This window comes from Cygnus atratus, chromosome 4 (assembly GCF_013377495.2).
Source record: "Cygnus atratus isolate AKBS03 ecotype Queensland, Australia chromosome 4, CAtr_DNAZoo_HiC_assembly, whole genome shotgun sequence".
Taxonomy (NCBI): domain Eukaryota; kingdom Metazoa; phylum Chordata; class Aves; order Anseriformes; family Anatidae; genus Cygnus; species Cygnus atratus.
This window is the reverse complement of record NC_066365.1, coordinates 2,830,656-2,844,518: the sequence shown is the minus strand read 5'-3', so window position 1 is coordinate 2,844,518 and position 13,863 is coordinate 2,830,656.

Genomic DNA, 13,863 nt, shown 5'->3' with positions numbered 1-13,863 from the left:
GTCAGCAGATCACAGCCCTGCCCAGCAAGGACGTTTCAGTCTTGCTGATGGACGTGGTACCAGCCACCAGGACTGCCTGCAGGGAAGGAGTCATGGCCATTGCCCATGTTCCCAGGCTACGTGGGCTCGATTCCACTGAGTTAAGCCAGGCAATGCTGTAAGTTACATCTGGTTTAGCCTCTGCACAGGGTCTCTGCAGATTTGATACCAACTCTTTTAGTTGCTGTTGGAAAGAGGTTATTGAAATAGGACCAATGATCTTTCTCAATATAAAGCTTACATTCTTGCACCAAATTAAAAAATACATTTTAGGTAATGGCAAAAGAAGGAAAAAAAATTGTTTTCTAAATGGAGCCTATTTCATTTTATGTTGCTCATTTAAAAAAGTACGTGTGCATAGATTTTGGTTCCAGAATGCCTTGACTTTGCAGAAGTAACTCAGTGAAAATGCTGATGTGAGCCTGGAAGTGACACGCCAAGCTGCTGTGTGCAAAGCAGGCTTGGCTTTAACGATTATGGGATCATTTTGCAAATGGCATTTGATGGAGACAAAAAAGTGAATTAGATTTAAAAAAAAAAAAAAAAGTTATTTTGTCTGGTCAGTAGCAATAGCAACTGATGTATAGCAGCTAAGCCTTTCGGTGGGAGTGCACAGAGACTCCATGGCAACTAGTGGGAAGATGTGCAGGAGTCTGGATCCTGCTGCTGTGTTTGTGTGGAGCAGCCAGCCTGCACCAGGGTCGTGCTCAGGGTGACAAAAAAGTCCCTGAGCTGTGTTCTGGCTCCTGATTCTCCCACTGACAACACACAGACTGCAGCATTGTCTAGAAGGTGGAGAAACCACTCGTCTGCTTCCTCGGTAGTAATTTATTTATGAACTTCTCTGTCCTCAGGTAGAGGCACTAGCAGCACACACTTTAATAGACCTGTTCCCGGGAAGTAGCGCGTGGCATTACCTCGGTGAATTATACAGCCCGGAAAAAGGTTTCCCAAACAAATGAAATCAGAAATAATTAATAGCCATACACAGAGCTCGCTCTGTAGCAGAGCTCTGCATTGCAGCACGGGGCTTCTTGTGGGCTGAGGGAAGGACAGATGGGCTTTGCCATCTCCCCGTGCTCCTAAGGGAGCTGCAGCCTTAACCCCCCCTAATGCAGTATTTGGTACCTGATGTGTCTGCAGCATGGGCTTGCAGATGGGCACGCAGGTATGGGAGGATCCGGCCCAGCTCCCTGGAGCTCCGAGGCTGCGGCATCACCCGCACAGGGCTGTGGCTTGTTGGAGCTGCACAAGGATACCCTGAGGATTCGTCCCCAGAGCATTTGTAAGAGCAAACCTTCGGTGCAGTACTCCGATGAAATCCTCAGTGCCTGTTTGTTCCTAGCACTGCTCATTAAAATGGAGGGGAAAAAGGAAATTCTCCAGCAGCAACTTAGGAGGAAACCATTTAGTGCTTCAGTTTATGAATATGCAGGCTGTAGGAGGGCTAGTGGTCGTCAGCGTTCTCTTTATCTCCATTTAGCCATATTCCTAAGGCAGCTGGGTGATGTAGCAGTAGCATACTCCTTTATTTCTAGCAAGAAATTGTAGTTATTTTGTAGTCACTACACTGTCATAGTAGTAATCATCAGTCCAGAAGCCTGAAATACAGACAAGGTATCTGAGATTTTTTTTTTAATTATTATTTTTACTTTTTTAATGTTAGCTGGTCAACCCAGCTTCAGTATGCAAACATAATAGTACGGGACAGAGCACTTGAGAGGAGCCACCCTCCTTCTGGAAATGATTTTTGAGAGAGTGGAAGATAATTTAGAGATAGGGATCTACAAGTAAATATTATTAGAGAACACTAGGTTTTATAACAATATAGAGTATAATCTTAATTCAGTAAAATCCCTGAAAGATTTGCTAATGATTTCAAGAGATTTAGGATTTTTTTCCCCATAACATTTCAAATAGAAGATAATTCACCTCATATTATGTAACCATCTTAGTGCTTTATATTTTCAAATGTAATTTGTGAACATTTGTTCAATTTGTGTGATAGAGTTACGTGCTGGAGAAAGGGATTATTTATGGTGGAAAATAATGTTGTGCAGCTATACCTTCAGGACTTAAATGTTCTTTAGATAAGTTCGTGTTCTGTTCAGATCGTTAGGTTGTTAGCACAAGGAGAGCTTTGGTAGTCAAGAACTATTTATAAACTGTAATAATGTTCTAAAGATAATGATTAAAATAATTAGCAGGGGCGAAAAGAGCCTGAAAGTCACAAGTGGAATTGGAGAGAGATTTGCAAAGGCAGAGGGATAAAACGAAGGCAGGTTTTTCCAGAGCCGGGAGCTATAGATGTTCATATGTCATACATGTAATGCCTTTTGAAGAACAAGTTTGCTTGCTTCAGCCTTGCAAAGAAGCTAGTGCACTTCAACCTATTTGAACAGAAAACCTAAATATTCTTCTGCGCTTTTACTTTTGAAAGTAATTTCCAGTAGTTGAGATCCTTCCAGTCAATGGCCCTTTATGTTTGTCCAGATAGCTCTATTGACCAGGTCAGGTAGGGCTATTGGATATAGTCTCCTGTTTGTTTTGTTGGAGTGTATGTGCAGCAAAGAATGACGTGGTCCCTCTGATGGAAAGGTGCTTGTCCCAGTGGTGTATGAGCTCCTGTGATACTCATACGTTAGACTGAAAGATGAGTAAGCAATACATATTTTAGTTCTTTTTTGTGCGTGCTAAGAAGTCTTAGGGCTTCTTAAATTAAGTAAGCTGTTGTGTCTTTGAATTCCTCGAGTCATTCACACAGGAACTTTAACCTCCTCCAGATTTGTGGGGATGGGAGACCCTTATTTGCCATGAGAAATAGCATCAGAAATTCTGCAAGAATCTTCACATCCTAAATACTGCTTTAGGCATCTGTGGCTTTGTCATGGGTAGTTCTTGCAAGTGTTAAAAATAGGGACATCTTCACTGTGCAAAGTTAATACCGTGCCTGGTGGTGGTCACTGAGCAGCAAGAAGGGTCAAAGTTTTGCTGTGTGTAGATAGCTTTCATTTGACACACATACAGAATGCTTCCACAGAAAATATCTTGCAGCGGACACACAGAAGAATTTTCTAATTTATATAAAATAGTCTTATTATTAATTTTTTAAATAACAACTTCAGTACCTTTAGTCATTTTAAAAATATGTGTGGATAATCAAAAGACCCATGGAACTGCTGAAGTGTCCAACTGATAAATATTGGAAAAGCATCTGAATAATTTCAAAAAAGTGATTAAGCAATTATACACAAGCTCTTGTCCCAATAGCATAAACGTTAAGTATGTAAATCGGTGTGTTGCTTAGCCCCTAAACAGAATTTCTGCTACATAGAGTGAAAGTGTGACTTTGCAGGCATTTGGGAAAAGTTGCTAAGCATTCATCTTCACAAAAGGTGAAATACCATCCTCATCCTCCAGAAGAATTGCATGGTCCTGCAAAATTGGAGCCATGGCCATCTTCTTTTCAGAATAGGAAGGAGTTTTGGTTTTCTATTCGCTACATTTTCGATTCAGGTCCAAGAAAAAAACACCCCACAAATATTTAAGAATTGAATTTTTAGTGACAAGCTAACATGCTTTCAGTTCTAGTGATCTTTAAGCCTTTGCTTTCTTGCATTTTTTCTTCTTCTTCCCAGTATTATGCATTAGAAAATCCTAAGTTTTCTGATACTGTGCTAAAATCTGGCACATTCTTCCTTGTGATGAATGTGACTTTATTTTGTACTATGTAGCTTATGGAGTGAGTTTAAGATAAAAGGGAAAAAATATCTCTGATTTAAAATTCACTTTTAGAAATAGTAGGTTTTATGTTAAAACAACAAGGAAAAAGCACAAATTGAAACATCCCACGCAGACGGAAATGTTGATGCCTCGCTGCTTGCAAAAGGACCGAGGATGCTTGACCATTGGTTGAAGAGGCTGTGGGTTGTAAAAAAGGTGGCAGGCAGAAGTGCCCAGGGCTTTCCTTCCTTGATTTTTGTCCTTCAGAGTCCTTCAGTGAAAGAGGGAGCCTGACCAGGGAAAAACTGATCCTCTTGAAATCCAAAGGCAAAGATCATGTTGACTTCAGTGGGTGTTGGAGCAGGCTTGCAGAGAATGGATAAGAATAGCCAAATATTCTTAATCAGACAGCTGCTTCCCATGTGTGTGGTGTTGATATCCTCCCATAAATGAGTCATCTTTGCAGTAATAAAAAAAAAAAAGGCTTTTATTTGTCACTGTGAATGCAGTAAGACTTTTCAGAAGTCTCACATAGGCTCTGAGGTCTTTGACATCATATTAATTTCCTGGGAAACGTTGGCCACTTGAATTATTTTATTATACAAAACCAGTTTCTCTATTAGAATATCATTGCGTAACATATATATACTTACCAGGGCTTTTTTTGGCTGTTGATTAGCATGCCATATAAAATACTGTTGTATTTTTTTTTCCATGTTATTTTTACTCATTCTGATTGCAAAATGCAATTCGAGTGGGAATTGTAGTCTTACAGATAAGGCTGTGGATGAAGACTGGGGCTCTCGGCTTTGTCAGTGGACCTCCTCCATGACCTCAAGTCTGAACCTGGCTAAAGGTTGCCTTCCATGTATGTAAAATGGAAATAATTGTACTTAACTCTGCTTTGCAATACAATTAATACTTTTCAAAATTCATAGAAATAATCAGACTTACAGTTTCACTTTGTTGGTGTTGATGTAAATTATTATACTACTGGTTTATATTCAGTTATGTCTCAAATATGGCACGTATTTTGCTTTTGCTCTAAGGGATTATCTGGATTTAGTTCCTGAAGGCACCCATCTCATAGGAAAGTTCAGTGCAGTGTTCCATAAAACAGGGAGCATCTGTAAGTGGGATGGGAATGTTAGTACCTCTTCCTATTTCTTTTGAATTTATTGTAATCTCAGGTAGCAGAATATTATAAAGCAGAATGCCAACCTAATTCTTCACCGATACAGTATAGGCTAAGGATCAATGAACGATATTGTTTCTGTTGATAAGCACTTAATTAAGTGCATAGGACTTCTGTGCTGAGGGTAGCTGTATGAAAACACACTGCTCTCTGAAAGAAAGGGTAACAGAAGTCAGTTCCAGATAAATTGGAATCTATTTCTGACCCTGCCTATTAACAACTGCACTTACCTAATTGGAAACATATTCTTTTTTCATCGCATGTAATTGAAATTTTATGTCTCTCTGTCCCATTTGGCATTATGAAGATGCTGGCAGGGAGGAAAGCTGGAGATCCAATGTTAAAAGAATGCGTTGGCAAGGGAGTGGTTTGTGGAGGCTTGTGACCTATTTTCCATCTTGTAATTGCCTCTGGGCCAAATTTTGGTGCTCGTCCACCAAGCCCAAGTAAATGAGCTGTGAGAGTGATAGAACAGGGCTGGTACTACAGATGTGAAAAGGCGCTCTGACGTGGAAGAGGGCTGGATGTTACGAGCAACGTGGAGCACAGTTGCTTGGTCCAAATTCTGCTGCCTACCTGGCTCCATCCCCTCGCACACTGGGGTCCTGGGACTTAGTTCGGGACAGGGGGACAGAGCCTGGGGAGTGTCCATTGATGAGCATTTTCCTCATTCCTGGGGAAGCCATAGGATATATAGGACAATTCAGGAACATAATTTATTTGGTGATGATGGCATATTATAGTTATAAGGTAAAACAGAATTTAAAATGCTGCTAGCACTTTCCTTGACATGTTTTTCATATTGAAAGAAAGTACAGGCTTTGTGAAGGGTCATTTTATAATTTTTTCTGTTTCTTGCTGGCAGTAATTTTTTTTCTTTTCTTTCTGTTTGTTTTTCTCTTTGCTTTTTGTTAATTTTAGTTGACATTAATAGGACTTACTAGCATCTAATAGTAGTTTTATCTTATTTGATGAAACTGTAAACCAGCTGTGACTCTGTAAGGACTGCACTGTAAAGGTAGCATAGATTTTTTAAGATTTATCTTAGGATCTGCAACCTCAGTTTGAGCCAATATAACGCCAATAAATTTGAAGAACAAATATGCTGACTTACAAGTCAAGTTCAGATTTGAAGGCACCTCACTCAAAGTAACGCACTTGATTTATGTGTGTCCAAGAGCAGAATTTGACTTTGGTTCAGTTATTCTCCCTTTGACAAATACTTTAAATCCTAATGTTTAGTCATGCTTAAGGTTGAATCCAGCCAAAGAAGAAGAGCAATTAGCATTTGATGTGAGAAGCTACCAGTGGGAAACAAGCAAACCAAAAACCTAAATGTAGGCTGCAAAGGATGTACTGTTCCAGTTAATTAAGCTTGATTAGGTATCTCTGGCAAATCTAGAAAATACTATTATATTCAGATATTATGCATTGACTTTCAATAAGAGTGATTTCCTCTTAAATTCATGCAACCCAATTCCCATTAAATCTACTTAAAAGGTTTATATACGGGCTTGGTTCTAACCTTTTGTATAGAAGTAGTTTAATAGTTTAGGTCATATCTTTTCTTCCCCAGCAGGACCGTGCCATTAGTGCTATTAATTTCTTTCTGGTTGGCACCTTGGCTGCTTTGTTAGGGCCGTGTTTTTGTGCACGGTCACTCTTCTTCATATCATCATTGAATTTCTATGAGTGTGTCTATACAGCTGACCCAACGTTTTTGGCTAGGTAATTACCTGAATTTATTAAGAAGCACAATACAGACATCTGAAAAATATTAATGCCTTTCCAGATGCTCTTATTGTTGTTGTTATTTTGAAGGAAAAGTACAAAGCTCCTCATTGAATAAGCATTATGTGGGGAAGAGGAGGAAGAAATAGAAATGCTTTGTACCATGTTATTTCACTTACAGTAGTCGTGGTCCTGGAAGTCATTATCTGCCGTGCGGGCAACCTAAGTGTTCATCTTCCTTCGAAATCCAAAATAATCTGTCATGAGAATAAAATAAAACTGTTCCCCTTGAGAACAAAGCACAGACTAGAAGGCGTTGTCTATACACTGGCCAGCGCATATCAAGCCCTTTGAATTTCCTGGGCCCTTTGCATCTTAGCAGGCGGTTGGTTGCCTGAAAGGCAAGGGGCAACTGCTCTTAAGCATTGAATCTCTTGGATGCCGTGTGAGAGATTTTGTGAAAAGGAGCTGGGATGTGGTGGACGGCATCTGTGATTACTCAAGGTGTTTGTAAATACACTTTTCTCAAAATTGCAGTGTTGGGTTTAGGGAGAATCCATTTCTTGCGTGGATGTTTTCAGGAAGAAAAGGCTCTGCGTTCCTCCACTGAGTTTTACAGGTTCTGTGCCGTCCAGATGAGGATTTGTTGTCAGATGTTAGGATCTCCAGAGATATTAGAGAGCGGCTAACTCATGCTTTTAATACACCTCACAAACCCGTACGTCAAAAGCTATTACTTTTTTGTAGCAGGGCAATCCCTAGAGAGGAACAACTCTGTAAGTACATTATATGGGGTACATGGTAAAATGTACCTGTTCCATAGCATCCTTTATAGAGGCTGACCCCAGCTAACCAGCACGGCTCTGCGTTGCCCTACAAGAGGCTTCCAGTCTCTGCCCTGCCATGGCAAAGGTAGGGTCACTTGCTCTGGGCTCTTCTAAAGCCTTGAAATATTCCTGAACTAATATGTACTTGGTTGACTCTTTCTTATGTGTTTATTTCTCTTTATTACAAGACTTTGGCTATTTTGCCTTGTGTTTATTAGCCACTGTATGTGCACCATTAATATCATGCATATCACAGTGTCATGCATTATGAATGGCAAATGAATAAAGTTTTATGGCATTCTTACAACTTCTCTGGAAATAAATGTCTCACTTCTGTCATTGTACTTTTTTCAGTTCTCTTTAATTTATAGACATGTTGCAATTTTTAATAGGCCTGAGAGACCACAGTACACAAAACTTTGCCTTTTTCTTTTGTCAGTTGCTCATAATCTCTATTTTTCATGTATCCGTAATTCAGAATAGCCACAGAATTTCTTTGATGAGGGCTTGGTTACAGATGATACCCTTGTCAGTATGTCCTTTGGTGTTTATATTAATTGCATGGAAGCTCTTATTTTTTTTCCCCTGGGTAGCACATCTAACTAGCAGATAAACTCTGTGAAGATGTTGTTTCGGTCGTAAGATCTCTAACTGTATATTTAAAACCGGGTATAGTTGCAATAATGAGAATTTCTTCAGTTACATAGTGTACTCACTTGCTTTTCATGCCATTTTGTCCCTTGTTTGGATGATTTATATAACTATAAGGCACAAATTGTTGTTTGCATGCAGAAACCAAAATCCGTTATTGTACTCTGTTAAAATGCTTTTGATTGCTTTTGGAAGATTGTCATCTCTTATTTATCATCCAACACAAGCCACTTCAGTGTGGGGAAAGAAAAAGTGTTAGTGTTTGAGAGCTTGGTTTTGTATCACTCCTATCTGTTTGTTTACAAGTGAAGAGTATAGCATATAACTTTTCATTTCATGACTCACTCTTCCTTCAAGGATTGGGAAAAAACAAGCCTTTTAGAGTTTTTTCCTCTGCACAGAAACCTTGTCAACTTGTTAGAGCCAGAGTCATCTGCTCAGTAATGCCAGGTTCTGTTTTGTTACTTCAGGTGTAGCAGCTAGTGGTGTGGTTAGTTGAGCATGGATAAATAACCCTGGCTATAATATCACAGAATAGAAAATTACATTTCCTTATGGTTGTAGTTCAACTAAATGTAAATCCATTTTGCATAGCCAGGTTGTTTTCAGCATTGATACAGATATATTCAATTTTCAAAATGTGTTTATATATATATATATATATATATATAAAAGTATGTATTGATTTGTATTAATGTCTGAATTTTGGGGAGGATTAGGTTTGGTTTTCTTTCGTAGCACTAGACACTCTTTTTCTGATTTTTAGTTTAACCATAAAGACATATTTACTAGAACAAATAATTTAGTATTCAAGATGAAAGTATTTTTATACCAGATGTGCCAGATCTATGTAAAGGGTCCTGAGACAATAGGCAGGCACAGGATGCAAAATAAAGAAAAAAACAAATAAATGAGCTAGTGGTATGTACGTTAAGAACATATCATTATATACATCAGCAACCTCTAATTACTATGGGAGAGTAAAAGCTTGAATCAAGGGCACAATACTAACCAAAAATATACAATTCTTTGTTGATTTCCCTAAGAATAGGCCTTTTTTTTTTTTTTTTTTTTTTTTTTTTAAGGCAAATACAGAAACGGAAAAAAACCTACTGCATATAAATTATATCTGATACTCTTCCCTGTTTTGTACCTAAGCTGGTAGGTGACACTGAAGCTTGTGTTTCTGCACTCTTGTTTGTGATTTCCTGGAGCAGTTCTTAGATATTGAATCTTCAGCCTGCCTCTTTCTCTTGCCATAATGTGTGTCCAGACAGTCGCCTTCTTTGAGACAGGAGGATGCTTTTCTACTCAGTAATTTCAAGCAATTTTTAGAAATAATTATTTTACAGACACAATTAAAATTCATATTAATATTAAAGTAAGTTGTGGGTCTTTTTAAGCGTTTTAAAATATAAACTGATTTCCCCAGTTCTGCAAAAGGCCTGATAAGATCATATAACTTCCAGTTACTAGCTATGACATTTTGAAAATGTTAGGCTCTAAGTAGGCTTCATCATCCTGCCTAGGACAGAGCTCCAGGGAAGGCAATAAGTTAGCCACAGAACATTTTTCTCTTTGAAGCTTCAGTGCAAAAACATTCAAAGCTTGTGATAATGTAACTTTTAAAGGGGGAAAAAAAAACAACACCCAACCTTCTACTTTAAAATAGTGTTGTTATTTTCAGTATAATACAATGTTTAATATGAGGAAATTTATCATCACCTGCACTTCTTTATGTTCCAGATACAATACTCTATGATACTTAATACAAGTGCAGCATTTCTTAGTGTTTTCACTATTTTTCTTCCGTGCATGTTAATTAGATTATTAACAAAATATTAAATCTCAGAGCAAACCAGTTATGCTGTTTCATATTGCTGTTTTGCTCCATCTTACTACAGTTGATTAATCTCTCGCTTCCCGTTAGTAGTGTTGCAGATACTACCGCTGCATAAACAAAATATAGAAGGACAATTGGTATTTGGACAGAAGAGTGCTTAGACTTGAATAAATGCTGGGCAGTAGCCTGAAGAAAGTTCATTTAAATGAATGTGACCAAATGGCAAGATCTTATGGAAAGGAAGAATTATGTATTTAATACTGTTACCATTCATTCCTCATTGAATTGATGGATTCCTTTGAACTACAGTAAAATGAAAGTTATGTTGTGGAAAACTAGTATGTATGTTATATTTAAAGGTGTATATGTATATATGAGAAGTTATCTTATAGAATATATGTTCCCCTTGCCACTCTATTTTACATGAAGATATGTCTTTGTCACTATTGTCTTTGGAAGTTGTAGAAATTTTGCAAAAAGTCAAAGAGAAGTGAGAAGCACGTAGGGAAGGAGGGCCAGTGTGATATTACTGTCCCTAAAACAAGGTGAGTAACCGTATGGTGCCGTCAGGGGCAGGCGATGGGGAGGTGCAGCAGTCTGTAGGGGACTGTCTGTGCACTCTGTATTTCAGTACCAAGGACTTAAGAGACTGGGATTTTCAGAGTCAGCAGTGATCCCCTGCTGATGTATTCAGCAGAGCAGATAGGGTGATTATCTTTAGAGAAGAGGATTGAGGCCTTACTTGGATATTCCAAATTCTGAATGAGATAGCTTGACGAAATCCTACAAGATGGCTTACGGCAGAATTAGTATCCCAGCTGTGTTAAGGAACAAAAATTAGAGCTAATCAAGGGCCAGATATTTGGTTTAGATCTAGACCGAACTGCCTGAGACAAGCAGGCACCAATTAGCGCTTACTGCCACATAGATCAGCAAGTTCTCAAAAAACGTTTTACTGTTGTTGAGGGGAAAAAAAGCAATTAGATGCACTAGAAATGGTGATTGAAAGCAGTTCCATCAGCCTGCAGAACAAGGGTGGCAAGGATGCAAGGCCACGGAAGAGCAGAGTTGTGCATGTGAGCCGATGCCAGGCAGGTTTTCCTTGCCCCGTTCACGGTCATGCTCCTGTTCAGGCCCTGAGCTGCCCGTGCGGCCCTACAGGTTCTGCTGCCCTTGCTTGGGAAAACGATGCCCAGCAGCTTAAATAGGTTCAGATCATTTATTTTACTTCTTTTTATCTTCCTGTGCCACAGCCCTCGCCCACACACTCCCGTAACATTGCAGGTGTCGGGAAGGCATAGCAGTGACTGTGCCAAACAAGCGCTCTTTGGCCACGCTGATGGAGGTGAGGCAGGGCCTGGGCCACCGGGTAGCTTCACACACATATAAATGTCACAGTAATGTTAACTTCTGCACTTGCTTACACTCTAGCCAGCGTTTCAAAGGGTTTATCAGACAGCATGTTTGAATGTGAATTGCTCATACCTTAGTTTTTGTTTTGAAATTTTTCCCTGTGTTTTATCCGTGGCCTGCTGCAGGCTCAGGTGGCTTCTCTTTGGAGGATGGTCCCTGTCAAATCACCAGGGAGCCATAAATATCTCAGAATAGCAGGCACTGTATAACCTTTTAAAAATGTTATTATTGGATAGTTTATATACTTCGTTCATAGGAAGCTTTAAAACAAAATGATCTTTTTCCACTGCTGTCACACACCTGCGGCCCTTCAGGGCCTGAAGGACAGGTTATCTGTGCCCACCTTCCATGGGGAGGCAAAGACATATGGTGCTACTCGGATTAAGAGTTCTCTTTGTCGCTGGCTAGAGAGGATTGTTATGCTTAATGTGTTGAATGATTCACCATCTAAAGCATAGCAAAATGATTTGGCCTCTTCAAAATGGCTCAGAACAGATTTCTGCAATTGATTGGACTCCAATTATTTAAGCTGAAAAGGATTTGCTGCAAGGGCCTCTGTAGTAGACAACTGCCTTTTTATAAAGACTACCTGGCTTTCAGGAATTATTTGTGGTGCCCTGTGTGACCGACATACAGTAAATACCAGAAGAAAGAAAAGGCTGAATCTCTGGGAGAACAACAATAGCATCATTATCATTGTAAAACATGGAGCAGCATAAATGATACAAAGGCATAAATCATCAGAGTTTATAATCCACACAAACTCAACATCTGACCCGAAATAATTTCCAGAAACAAGTGAGCCATGTACTACTCTGCCTTCTTATTGAAGAATCCCTAAGAGGGAAATTTGGGGATTTACGTCACTAACAGTATATATATTGTGATTTGTTGTGATGCTCAGAATGAACTCTCTCTTTTTCTCCATTTTACCGTCTTGTCATTTATTCTGCATGATAATGTCTTTTTTAATTAATCTTCCAAGACATAAGCTTTGCCATTCCCGGACTGGTGAGTGGTACCCATAAAACTAAGTCTCCATCTGGAGATTAGATTACAGCCTTGGTTTCACTGCTTCTCACTCGCTAGTCTTGGAGCTCTTAGTTGAGGTTTTGCAAGTAGCAGCAAATCAGTGGTTTTGTGTCGCACTATTTTTCCTGATGGCCGGTAGCAAGAGAGTCACAGTGTAGAGATGTGTCTATTTATCTCAAGGATTTTTGGAAAACAGAAACTGATGGCAGAAGCAATACTGTAATTAAGAGAGTAAGCTCTTGTTGATGATGATGTTATAATTGCTATATGCCTATTTTTATTCTTGGCTACATTATGAAGCATAAAATAAATACAATATGATAAAAGTGCAGTATTACATATACAAAAACATTTCTTTCCGTATTGTTTTTTCATTAATGTACATCTTTTTGATGGTTCCTCATTTTTTTCACTTAGTGTTTTATATGGTGTCATGCAATGCTATCTATATTTATCTTTGGATTTTGGTTTCCATTTTTAATTTACAGGGCTTTGCAAGTGTTTTACTTGTATACTACATGCTTTGAGTAGGTTCAGTATTTTTAGATATGACAAACTTCAAATAAACCTGACTATGTGAGCAGTCACAGATGCATGATGGTGTTTGCTGGCATTTGAGGTAGCGATTGTTTTGTCAGAAGTTGTCTGATGCTAACATTTAAACTAAGCTACAGATCTGAGAAAAATACCTATGAAATAGCTGATGCTGTTCAGAACGGGCATTATATGATGTGTTAGACTGCCCTTCTGTAAAGAAAAATAAAAGTGAGGCTGTTCTGGTCAGGTTTAGCAATGAACATCTTTACTGAACTCTCTAATTTTATCTTCACCTGCGTCTCTTTCAGGTGTCTTGGATAGGAAAGCTGTGTAAGTAGTACAAAATACAGCAAATTATGACTCTTGAAAATTTACTTAATGGCTGTTTATGTGAGACTGGAAGGTACGTTTTGCTGCACTTGATGCAAAAGATCTCACAGGATTAAACTTCGAGAAGTCTGCTGTGGGCTTTGTGTGTGGTTTTGTGCACTGGCTTTGTGTAGCTGAAAAGATGATAAATGTAACTGCTGCAGGCTTAGAGGGAGTTCAAGTGCTGAAACCAGAACGTTTCCCAAAGCCTATAGCATTATTTGAAATAGAGAAGGCAGCTCATAGGACTCTCTATATGTTTCTAAATTTTTAGCAGCTGGCCGTTACACTAGTAATGGTCTTTACCGAGGATTTTGAACTCGCTGAGCTGCATTGTCTTGGTGAAGTCCGGTCACTTTTTTGTATTATTTGAGTGGTACACAAATGCAAATGTTGCAGGGAGAAAATTCCCAAAGGAGGTTGGATTCTCTGCTGAACAATAGCTAATGAAAGTGTTGCAACGAGCCCCCATGCCACGTAAGGATGATGCGAAGAGAAGAATT